The sequence below is a fragment of the Hypanus sabinus genome, chromosome X2 (assembly GCF_030144855.1).
Source record: "Hypanus sabinus isolate sHypSab1 chromosome X2, sHypSab1.hap1, whole genome shotgun sequence".
NCBI classification, from domain to species: domain Eukaryota; kingdom Metazoa; phylum Chordata; class Chondrichthyes; order Myliobatiformes; family Dasyatidae; genus Hypanus; species Hypanus sabinus.
In genome coordinates this window covers 40,348,449-40,360,140 of record NC_082739.1, presented here as the reverse complement: position 1 = coordinate 40,360,140, position 11,692 = coordinate 40,348,449, and the positions used below count along the sequence as shown (strand labels likewise).

Genomic DNA, 11,692 nt, shown 5'->3' with positions numbered 1-11,692 from the left:
TGATTACATTCCCGCAACAAAATATGGATCATGATTTATTACTGGCATACTTGAGAATGACATTAATATTTGTGGTTATAAAATATATGACTAGTTATTGATTTTAGTTTCATAGTATTACAGTTAAATAAAGCTAATTCCTGCCCTATCATTGACTTAAATCAATATATTTATTCAAGGCTTTGCGTGGCATATAGTTATGATCGAGATTCTGAATATATAGATGGATTACATTAAATTTGGTGAGGGACTAGATGATTTGAAGCTGCAGCTGATTTTTAGGCATTAAAGCTTTAGTTAAGTAACTTTCTTTTCACAAATTTCTTCAACTCTCACATTTGTTTTGTGCATGTTGGTCACTGAAAGAAGACTTTTATTCAATGTGATCCAGAACCGCTTATTTTTGAGGACAACTTCCTATATTTTTTTTCATTATGTACTGGAGTTTAATATTTTTTGGGCAGGGTGTGTGGTGTGTCAAAGGTAAATTATACAACATGGGATTACATGATTCTTCCCAAGACTTGTCTGTTCAATTTACCCTGAAAATCAGAAACGGTGACTGTGATTGTTGAATATTTTCTTTCACATAGAAGGTACAAGTAATCAGTAATATATTTTCTGCAAATGTCATTTCTGCCCTCCTCATTTTCTTTTCATTAAAAATAGGCAAAAACACACATTGAATGTTCTAGACATTTTGGTCCCCTTTATGATGTGATTGCCGTGGTTTTCTGCAGGCTTGAATTCACTTTGGTTTCTTTATCTTGCTTAGCATTCTGCTGAAGTGCTTTTTGATAAGTCACAGCAGCTGGAGAATAATTGGTGGAAAGCTTCAAATTTAAGTGTATCCTTTTACTTCTGCCAGATATGTAGACATTGTTCAGATAGATTGCCCCAAGTAGCTGATGGGACATATTCTTCATGAGAGTCTGTAATAATAATAATAATAACTTTATTTATAAAGCACCTTTCATGCATTAAGATGCAGGCTCAAAGTTCTTTACATAGATTGTTAAGATAAATCTTTATAGTCATGAAACTATAAGTCAAAATTAAAAGTAATAAGAAAAGGCAAACATTATATAGAATAAAATGTAATTGAATTTACCAGATTATATAAATGTAATCAACATCATTAGGCATTAATCAATCCTCTAAGTAAGCCAAATTAAAAAAGTAAGTTTTTAGAAGTGTTTTGAAATGTTCTACAGTACTGGCCTGAAGTATCTCAGTCAGTGAGAATTACGGCTTTTTGATGCATAAGAGCAAAAGGCTGCATCACCAGTTCTTATATGCTTGGATCTTGGTTCTTGGCTCATGGATCTAAGATTATGATTAGGGATGTAAGGGGACAGGCATGCCAAAATATATTGAGGAGCTAGATTATTCAGAGCCTTATATACAATTAAGAATTTTTAAAGTTAATCCTAAAGGACACATGCAGCCAGTGTGATGATGCCAAGACCAGTGAAATGTGCTCAGAATTTCTCTTTTTTGGGGTAAGATTCTTGCTGCTGCATTTTGAAACAAGCTACAGCTGATTCATATCTGTATTTTTATCTGTCGTCTTAATGATGGAGTTCCAGAAATGATCAAGTTATTCATCTCTCCAAGGGTATAACTACACCATAACCCTGTATGTTTTTGGAAATTAAATAGCTATCGGCTTCAATCATCACTCTCTGTTATATTGGACGGATACAGGATCTACGGCCCATTGAGTCTGTGCCGACCATTGACTATCGACTTACAGTTATACTAATCCTACTTTAATCCAATTTTTAAAATTCTACCTACATTCCCAATATCTCCCTCATTATCCTATCACTTACTTACCCACTTTGGGCAGGTGTCATTGCCCAATTAATCTATCAACCTGCACATCCTTGGGATATGGAAAACATATGGACCATCTGGGTGGAATGCATATGGTTACAGGGAGAGCATGCAAACTCCATACAGGCAGACCCAAGTTTGATATTTGACTCAGGTCTATGTTGCTGTGAAGCACTGGCTCTTCCAGCTGTGCCACTCTTGCAAATTTCTACAGTTCCTGGTTAAAGTAGAGCCGAATCCATAGAGTACAAGTCAAACTCTTGAAATCTCAAGTATCATGTAGCAATTTTCTTGTAAACTTTTCCAAATTATTTAAGTACCAGATGAAACAGGCATAGGTCTTAACATAATGGAAAAAATCTTTAGAGTCGTTCAAAGTGAATTCTCTAATTGAAATTTATTAAGCTCCATCTCTTTTCCTGAGTGCTGCTTAATGTTAATTAGCAGCAATTTCACAGTCCATACCTTTCCATGCAAATCATTGTGCTGAACTCTCCTAGACTTATTACACTTAAAATTCATGGAGCCATTTGACTGAAGTAAAACTTCCATCCCATCACTTTAGTCTCAGAGCAAGCCCAAGCCCCAGAGGGAAAAAAGGCAAGCTTCAGTGTCACCTACTCTTCTCTAAAGTAATTAAAATGGGGAAGAAGCCAATTCTGCTTGAGGCATACTTCAGTACATGTTCCTTACTTACTCTTCAGTCTCATCGCCTCCAAGATTTCCATTTAACTAATGAAGATAGACATCAAAATGGACGAGTCCATTCACAAAAGATCAAAACAGCAATCTATCATGATATTAAAAATGATATTGTGTCTTTTATGAATGTAAGAAATGCCTGGCAATGTTGCTGAAGGTGATCTGCAATTGTAACAATCCCAGTCAGCAGTTATTCTCCATGATGCCGAGGTAGCCATTTCTTTATAAGTTACTAGCTAATGGTTTATAGAAGGACATGTTATGTTTTTAATACTGAAAAACAAAAGCTTTGATACTGCTTTGATTTTTGTTCAAAGTCTCTACAAAATACAAACTAATACATCCCAATTTTAATGGCCTCTGTTTGAATTTCAATTAAATTCAGAACAACTAACAATTTTGATAAAACAAATAAAAGAGCTTATCACCCAGAAGAATAAAAACATTTGTTTTCAGATCACTGAGGGCTTGATCATCTTTTCCAGAACAGCAGGTAATTACCTGGGACATCATCGGATAAGCAGTAATAATCTCGAGATGGAGACTCCTGTTGTTTTCCTGCTGGAGAAGGCAAATATGGGTTTAGGTGTTGGAGAGCTTTTAATGGTCATTTGTGATGCTTCTTGGCTTTTCCTGATGTGTGCGAGCAGCATCTCCAACATCATCACACTGAGCACGGGGGCCCCCCAGGGCTGCGTGCTCAGTCCACTGCTGTTCACTCTGCTGATCCACGACTGTGCTACAACACACAGCTCAAACCACATAATCAAGTTCGCCGATGACACGACTGGGGTGGGTCTCATCAGCAAGTACGATGACTCAGCTTACAGAGAGGAGGTGCAGTGGCTAATGGACTGGTGCAGAGCCAACAACCTGTCTCTGAATGTGAACAAAACAAAAGAGATGGTTGTTGACTTCAGGAGGGCAGGGAGCGACCACTCCCTGCTGAACATCAATGGTTCCTTGGTATAGTTAGTTAAGAGCACCAAATTTCTTGGTGTTCACCTGGCGGAGACTCTCAACTGGTCCCTCAACACCAGCTCCATAGCAAAGAAAGCCCAGCAGCATCTCTACTTTCTGTGAAGGCTAAGGAAAGTCCATCTCCCACCTCCCCATCCCCATCACATTCTACAGAGCTTGTATTGAGAGTATCCTGAGCAGCTGCATCACTGCCTGGTTCGGAAATTGCACCGTCTTGGATCGCAAGACCCTACCGCGGATAGTGAGGTCAGCTGAAAAGATCATCTGGGTCTCTCTTCCCGCCATTACAGACATTTACACCACACGCTGCACCCACAAAGCAAACAGCATTATGAAGGACCCCAAGCACCCCTCATACAAACTCTTTTCCCTCCTGCTGCCTGGGAAATGGCACGGAAGCATTCAGGCTCTCACGACCAGACTATGTAACAGTTTCTTCCCCCAAGCTATCAGACTCCTCAATACCCAGAGCCTGGACTGACACCAACTTACTGCCCTATTGTCTTGTTTATTATTTATTGTAATACCTGCACTGTTTTGTGCACTTTATGCAGTCCTGGGTAGGTCTGTAGTCTAGTGTAGTTTTTTTTCTGTGTTTTTTTTTATGTAGTTCAGTCTAGTTTTCGTACTGTGTCATGTAACACCATGGTCCTGAAACAATGTTGTCTCATTTTTATTATGTACTGTACCAGCAGTTATGGTCAAAATGACAATAAAAGTGACTTGTCTTGACTTGACTTGATCTGTGGGGGGAAGGAATTGTTGACATTTTAGGTTGAAACATTGCAACAGGACTGAGAGTGCAGAGGGGTGATAGTTGGTACAAAGAGAAGAGGAGGAAGCATGAGTCAGGGACCAGTAGGTGATTAGTGGACATGGAAGGGATAAAGGAAGATCAGCAAGGTGCGGAAGGGAGGAGTGAATTTGGAAGACAGATTGGTAACAGGTGGAAAGCAAGAAGAAGGAAACCAAGCAAAAGGAACCAGGTAGGGATGGGGCAATTGTGCCCATGTTCTCCCTTCCCTTCCCCTACAGGGTTACATCTGTCCATCACTTTTACCCCTCCTTTGGCCACCTATCACCTTGTCTCACACCTCTCCATCTTAACTTCATACTATCTTTTTCCTGCTTTTTTAGTCCTGATTCAGAGTCCAGACAAATTCTTCCTTTTCCTCTTCCACCACAGATGCTCCTACCACTGAGTTCACCCCTAAAGAAGGGTTTCAGCTGAGGCTGAAATGGAAGGGGAAAGATGCCAGAATAATAAGGTGGTGGGAGGGGAAGGAGGAAAGCTAGAAGGTGATAGGTGAAGCCGGGTGGGTTGGAAACATAAAAGACTGGAGAAGAAGGAATCTGATAGGAGAGGAGAGTGGACCATAGGAGAAAGGGAAGAGGGAGGTGATAGGTCAATGAGCAGAGGTGAGGGGCCAGAGTGGGAAATAGAAGAAGAGGGGAGGGAGGGGGAAACATTTTTGACTGGAAGGTGAAATCAGTATTCATGCCATCAGGTTGGAAGCAAATTGTATTTTTCGATGAATCTACTTTATATCCTAATCTCGGTGGCTTTTTTGAGGTAAGCAGATTTGTGATTCAGCAGACTTGAGGCACTGGCCAAAATTGCCACAAGAAAGTAAAGCTTGGGACATCAGTGCAAAGCACAGGACTTGAGAGGCCGTGGCAACAGTTACAAAGGCTAAAGGGTGAGTGGTTGGCCCATCATAGATGTAGTCTGAAGACTTTGAAGTTGTGTTTACCAAAATGAAAAAGTGACTTTCAGGAAAGGAATTCCAATAATCCTTTGCCAGAATGTTCTCCTACTTTTTTTAAAATATTTTATAAATTTCAATTTTGCAACACTTTTTGGAATTCTGTACATTGAGAGTTGTTGAAAAAGACTATAACTGATGCAAGGCCTGGCTAACAGTCTGTAATATTTTATGAAACACATTTTGCAGATTCCAGACCAAGAATTCATGATAGAGAATTGCTAGGGGGAAACTGAATGCAGTTAGAATTCAGAATTACATACTGTCTGTTGGGAATGTAAACATTTTGAATTTTTCATGCTGTGATGATTTTTGTATCGATTATTATTTATAATGGGAAAGGTAAAACCCAGTCATGTTGAGCAGAGGTTTCAAACTGGGATCTGCACAAGTATTTATGAAATGTACATCCTTTTGTGTCAAACTGAATGTCTCCCTTAATGTGATTTCCTCATGAATTCTGAATTCCATAGACTTTGTTTTTTGTTCTGGTGCATTTTTGTTTTCTTGCTTGTAAATTCTGTTACTGATAGTATGTATCTTATGAGACAGAATCAGTTTTCTTAGAGGGAATACCATCTTCCTGAAATTAGAGCCGTGAATCCTTGTATCGGTGTCAGTATTGAAGGAGTATTGTCCAGGAGTAAATTAAATATTCCATGTGGCTAAGCCTAAGGAGCAGTTACCATTGCTACTTCCATCTTCTGTTGCCAGTAAAAAGTGAATCTCATGGTGACATACTTTGATAATATATTTGCTTAGAACTTTAAACTTACTGAGAAGGTCATGGTTAACCAGACTGATTTAGTCAGATACTTTATATAAGCCACATATAAGTGAGATCAAATAAGTTTGTGGTTCACTGAGGATCAATTCTGAAACTGTTGCTAACTTTGACTAATGCACTTTTAATATTTACAAGTTTAAAAGCAGACAGTCTGCATGAATGTTTCCAGTTCCTGGGTCTCAACATCTTGGAACAGCTATTCTGGGCCCAAGATTTTGATGCATTTACAAAGAAGGTGTGACAGCAGCCATATTTCATTAGGAGTTTGAGGAGATTTGATAGGTCACTAAAGACTCTCACAAATTTCTACAGATGTACCATAGAGAGCATTCTAACTGGTTGCATCACAGTCTGGTGTGGAGGGGTCACTGCAAAGGGTCAGAAAAAGTTCCAGCAAGTCACTAACTCACCAGCTCTGTCATGGGCTCCAGCCTCCCCAGCATAGAAGACATCCTCAAAAGGCAATGCCTCAAAAAGTTGGCATCTATCATTAAGGACCCCCATCACCCAGGACATGCCCACTTCTCATTGCTACCATCGAGAAGGAGGTATAGGAATGTGAAGAATTTTAGTAATAGTTTCTGCGATCAGATTTCTGAAGGGGCAATGAACCCATGTACACTACTTCACTATTTTTTCCTTCTCTTTGTGCACTACTTATTTCATTCATATGTATATTATGTATTGCAATGTACTATTGCCACAAAACAACACATTTCATGATATATGCCAGTGATATTAAACCTGATTCTGATTCTAGAATTTAACAAGAAATTAAGTCTCAGATTAGATTCATAACTCTGAATTATGAATCCAGATTTCAACATACGTTACCCAACGTTGAAGTCTCTGCCCCATTCTCTGCAAGGTTTCATTTAGCTCAGGAGAAACTTCAGCACAATAAATGTTTGAGATTTTACTGAGCAAACACACAAATAAATTCAATTCCAAGCAAATGTTGCTGAAGAGTGTAGTACTAATGAATGTCACTGAGTTGAGAAAAGAGGACAGCCCAAGGGAGAGATGACCTACTCAAAGATTAGGTATCACAGTGGGTCACACTGCTAGGCAACCAAAGTCAAGAACGTCAGAAAAGCACTGGAGTCATGCTTACTGTTATTCATGATAACTAGTTGATTATAACCAGGGGTAATGTCTCTCTTTGGATAACTTCAATAAGCAGTCATTGACACTACAAGATAGATAGATAGATACTTCATTGATCCCAAAGGAAATTACAGAGTTAAAGTAGCATCACAAATGCATAGATATACAAATATACAAGCGTTAGAAGAGAAGTAAGAAAGAATAAACAATAAATTACTTCAAACAGTCTAACAGGATGGGGTCGTCACTTCCTCAGCTATAGGTTGACTTAATATGGAGCCTAACGGTCGAGGGTAAGATTGACTTCATATAGCGCTCTTTGGAGCAGCACAGTTGTCTTAGCTTATAGTTAAAAGTGCTTCTCTGTTCAACCAAGGTGGCATGCAGAGGGTGATGAACATTGTCCAGAATTGCCAGGATTTTCTGTAGGGTCCTTTGTTCTACCACACCCTCCATTGTGTCCAGTTTGACTCCTACAACAGAGCCAGCATTTCTAATCGGTTATTGAGCCTGCTGGCATCACCTGTGTTAATGCCATTTCCCCAGCACACTATCACATAGAAGATTGCAGTGGCAACAACAGGCTGGTAGAACATGTGAAAGAGAGGCCTGCACACTCCAAAGGACCTCTGTCTTCTCAGAAAGTAGAGGCAATTCTAGTTCTTCTTGTACACAGCCTCTGTGTTGGTGCTCCACACAAGTTTGTCATCCAGTTGCACCTCTAGGTACTTGTAGGTCCTCACCACATCCACGTCCTCACCATCAATAGTAACAGGGAGCAGTGCAGGCTTAGTCTTCCTAAAGTCGATCACCATCTCCTTTGTCTTACTGATGTTGAGCCGTTGATGGCTCAGCTTGCACTATTTGACAAAATCCTCCACCAGGGCCCTGTATCCATCCTCCTATCTTTCCTTCATACACCCTTTATAATTTCTGCAGATGACATGATTCGGGTTTGTGTCTAAAGTCTGAGGTATACAGGGTAAACAGGAAGGGAGCCAGTGCAGTCTCCTCTGGGGCCCAGTGCTGCTTATAGCCTGGTCTGGCACATAACTCTGAAGCCACACAATCAGTGGTGTGCCAGTCAGGTAGTCCATTATCCAGGGCACAATGGAAGTGCCAATCTGCATTGAATGGAGCTTTCTGCCCCAGCAATGAGGGCTGTATGGTATTGAAAGCATTTGAGAAATATAAAAAGATGATCCTCACAGTGCTGCCCTGCTTATCCAAATGAGAGTAGGCTCTGTTTAGCAGGTAGATTACAGCATTATTGACTCCAGTGTGTTCCTGGTAGGTAAACTGTAGGGGATCGAGGGCTCTCTGACCAGGGGTCGGAGGTAAGCCAGGAACAGCCTCTCTAGGGTCTTCGTGATGTGTGAGCAGCAATCCAAACCTGAGAACAGAACAAGCAGAAGTAGGAGTATGGCTCTTTATGCCTGCTCTGTGGTGTACTGAGATCTTCCACCTCAATGTAACTTTCCTTCACTCTTATCTGTATCTTGTAATTCCTTTGGTATTCAGAAATTAATTGATCTCTCTTTTGAACGAGCACAGCAACTAAACATCCACATCCCTCCAGAGTCAAGAATTTCAATGATTCTTCACCATTCAATTGAACTTTCTCCTCATTTTGGACCTAACAGCATATAACCCCCTCCGCCACCCTCCGCTATTCTGAGGTTGATCCCTTGCTTTAGATTTCTTAGCCAGGGGAAATAGTATTCCTGTCCTTTGTCTGATGGACCCAATGATAAACTTATAATTTTATTTTAGGCTTAGACTATTTAACTCATCCTCATTTGGCTAATTTTACATCCCAGAAATCAGAAATCAATGTAATGAATTGTCACTGCACATCTCCACAGCAAGTTCACTCTTTTTTAGTTAAAGGAGGCCAAAATGAGATTTGATACTCCTTGTGTGGCCTCACAAAGGTCATGTATAATTGCAGTAGTACATCTGTCTTCAAATCATCTTGTAATAAAGGCTAACATACCATCTGCCTTGCTAATCACCTGTAGCACATGCTGTCCTTTACTGACATTGTAAAAAGACATTTGGATACCTTTGAGTGGCCAATCTTTCACTACTTAAATAATTCTTTACTTTTCTATTCAATGCACTAAAATGGATAAAATCACATTTTTCCACATTTTATTTTAGGTGTCACGTTCTTGTTCACTCAGCTTCCCACAAGATCCTTCTGTTATGATGGTGGCATTCTTGGTCACAGGGCCTCTCCAAGTCTACCCAAATGTGTAATTGTTCATCGTTTACATCTTTCTTAGGAACACGAAGCACTCCAAGTCTACCTCATAAACGAGCTGTTGGAGAGCAAATGAATTGCGCAGCATGGACTTATTGTATACCATGCTTTCGACTGCAACAGCCACCCAGGGAAGGAAGCATAGGAAGAGGTGCCATGAAAGTGGTACACCATCTAACATATGGTTTGCCTTAATCATTTCTCTTGTGACCGCAAGACCCTGTTAGATATTGGTAGTAAAAGATTCTGCAAGTGTAAGTCATTGGCTCATTGGTGTGGCCTCAACTGTTGTACAGACCAGACTCGCATGCCGCGGTGTCATCTGTTACAGCCATCCAGGGGAGGAGGTGCCAGAGGCCGCGTGGGAGAGAACAAAGATGTGGTGGGTGTGCTGGAATCTGTGATGGGTTAGGGGCTGGATGTTCCCAGCAGAGTTGCTCTCCAGTGTTAACTCCGGAAGACAAACTGCTCCTTGTGTGCAGCTACAGGAGATGAGGAACTGCTGCATGCTTGTTATTGTAGAAACGTGGTTCCAGGACAACATCCTATGCACCACTAATCTTCAGGCCACACCACTCGGGGACTTGTGCTAATATTATTTTGTGACTATGTGCTGTCATAACTATATGTGCTGTGTGTGACTGTATTTTCTGAGTTTTGTACCCTGGCCCCAGAAGAACACTATTTCATTTCACTGTATACATGTATATAGTTGAATTGCAATTAAACTTGAACTTGAACTTGATTGAGTCTCTAATGACTCTTTACTTCCTATTCCCTCCTCACAATTGCACCAAGCTTTGCATTACCAACAAGCATGAAAATATGACATTTGCTACCTCAATAGCACCAATCACCACAGTAATCTCGTCAGCCTGAAAAACATCTATTTATTAACTTTTTGCATTTGGTTTGATAGCTAATTCTCAATCCTGAATCTATGTGTTCTAACCTCATTGACTAACCTCCTCATCCTGGGAACACAAGAGACCACAGATGCTGGTATCTGGAACAAAAAGAAACAACTTGCTAGAGGTCAGGCAGCTTCTGCAAAGGGAAATGGGTAGTTAATAGTTTAGGTTGAAATCCTTCATCAGATGCTGACTGACTCATTGGGTTCCTCCAGCAGGTTTTTTTTTTGCTCCTTACTTTTGGACCTTATTGAAAATCTCTGATAATCTGAACATACCACTTCAATGAGTTTACCCTCATTTATTTATCGCAATATCATCTAAGTGTAAGGCATAAGAGCAGAATTAGGCCATCTGGCCCATCGAATCTGCTCCACCATTCAATCATGGCTGATCCTTTTTTTCTATCTTTTCCTCAACCCCAGTTCCCTGCCTTCTCCCTGTAACCTTTGATGCCATTTCCAATCAAGAATCTATCAATCTCTGCCTTCAATACACCTAACGAACTGGCCTCCACAGCTCCTTGTGGCAACAAATTCCACAAATTCACCACACCTTGGCTAAAGAAATTTCTCCACATCTCTGTTTTAAATGGATACCCCACTATTCTGAGGTTGTGCCCTCTTGTCCTAGACTCTCCCACCATGGGAAACATCCTTTCCACTTCTACTCTGTCTAGGCCTTTCAACATTCGAAAGGTTTCAATGAGATCCCCCCACATCCTTCTGAATTCCAGCGAGTACAGACCCAGAGCCATCAAATGTTTCTTGTATGATAACACTTTCATTCCTGGAATCATCCTTGTGAACCTCCTCTGGACCCTCTCCAATTCCAGCACATCTTGTCTAAGATGAGAGACCCAAAACTATTCACAATACTCAAGGTGAGGCCTCACCAATGCCTTATAAAGCCTCAGCATCACATCCCTGCTCTTGGATTCTAGACCTCTTGAAATGAATGCTAACATTGCATTTGCCTTCCTCACCACCGACTCAACCTACAAGTTAACCTTCAGGGTGTTCTGCACAAGGACTCCCAAATCCCTTTGCATCTCAGATTCCTGGATTTTCTCCCCATTTAGAAAGTAGTCTGCATATTTATTTCTACTACCAAAGTACATGACCATGCATTTTCCAACATTGTATTTCATTTAGCACTCTCTTGCCCAATCTCTTAATCAGTCTAAGTCTTTCTGCATCCTACCTGTTTTCTCAATGCTACCTGCACCTCCACTAATCTTCGTATCATCTGAAAACTTGGCAACAAGGCCATTTATTCCATCATCTAAATCATTTATATACAGCATAAAAAGAAGTGGCCCCAACACCGACCC

At 40.5% G+C, this 11,692-nt stretch overlaps 1 long non-coding RNA gene across 1 annotated transcript in view; it reads right to left on the bottom strand.

Annotated features, from left to right (window-relative positions):
• Positions 1–734: 734 nt before the first annotated feature.
• Positions 735–11,692, bottom strand: part of LOC132385031 (uncharacterized) — a 28,281-nt gene continuing 17,323 nt past the window's right edge. Inside the window, exons 2-3 of the long non-coding RNA XR_009509057.1 lie at positions 3,043–3,102; positions 735–932 (exon numbers count right to left, since the gene is read on the bottom strand). This is a non-coding gene — a long non-coding RNA (uncharacterized LOC132385031). The remainder of the gene's footprint in view (positions 933–3,042; positions 3,103–11,692) is intronic.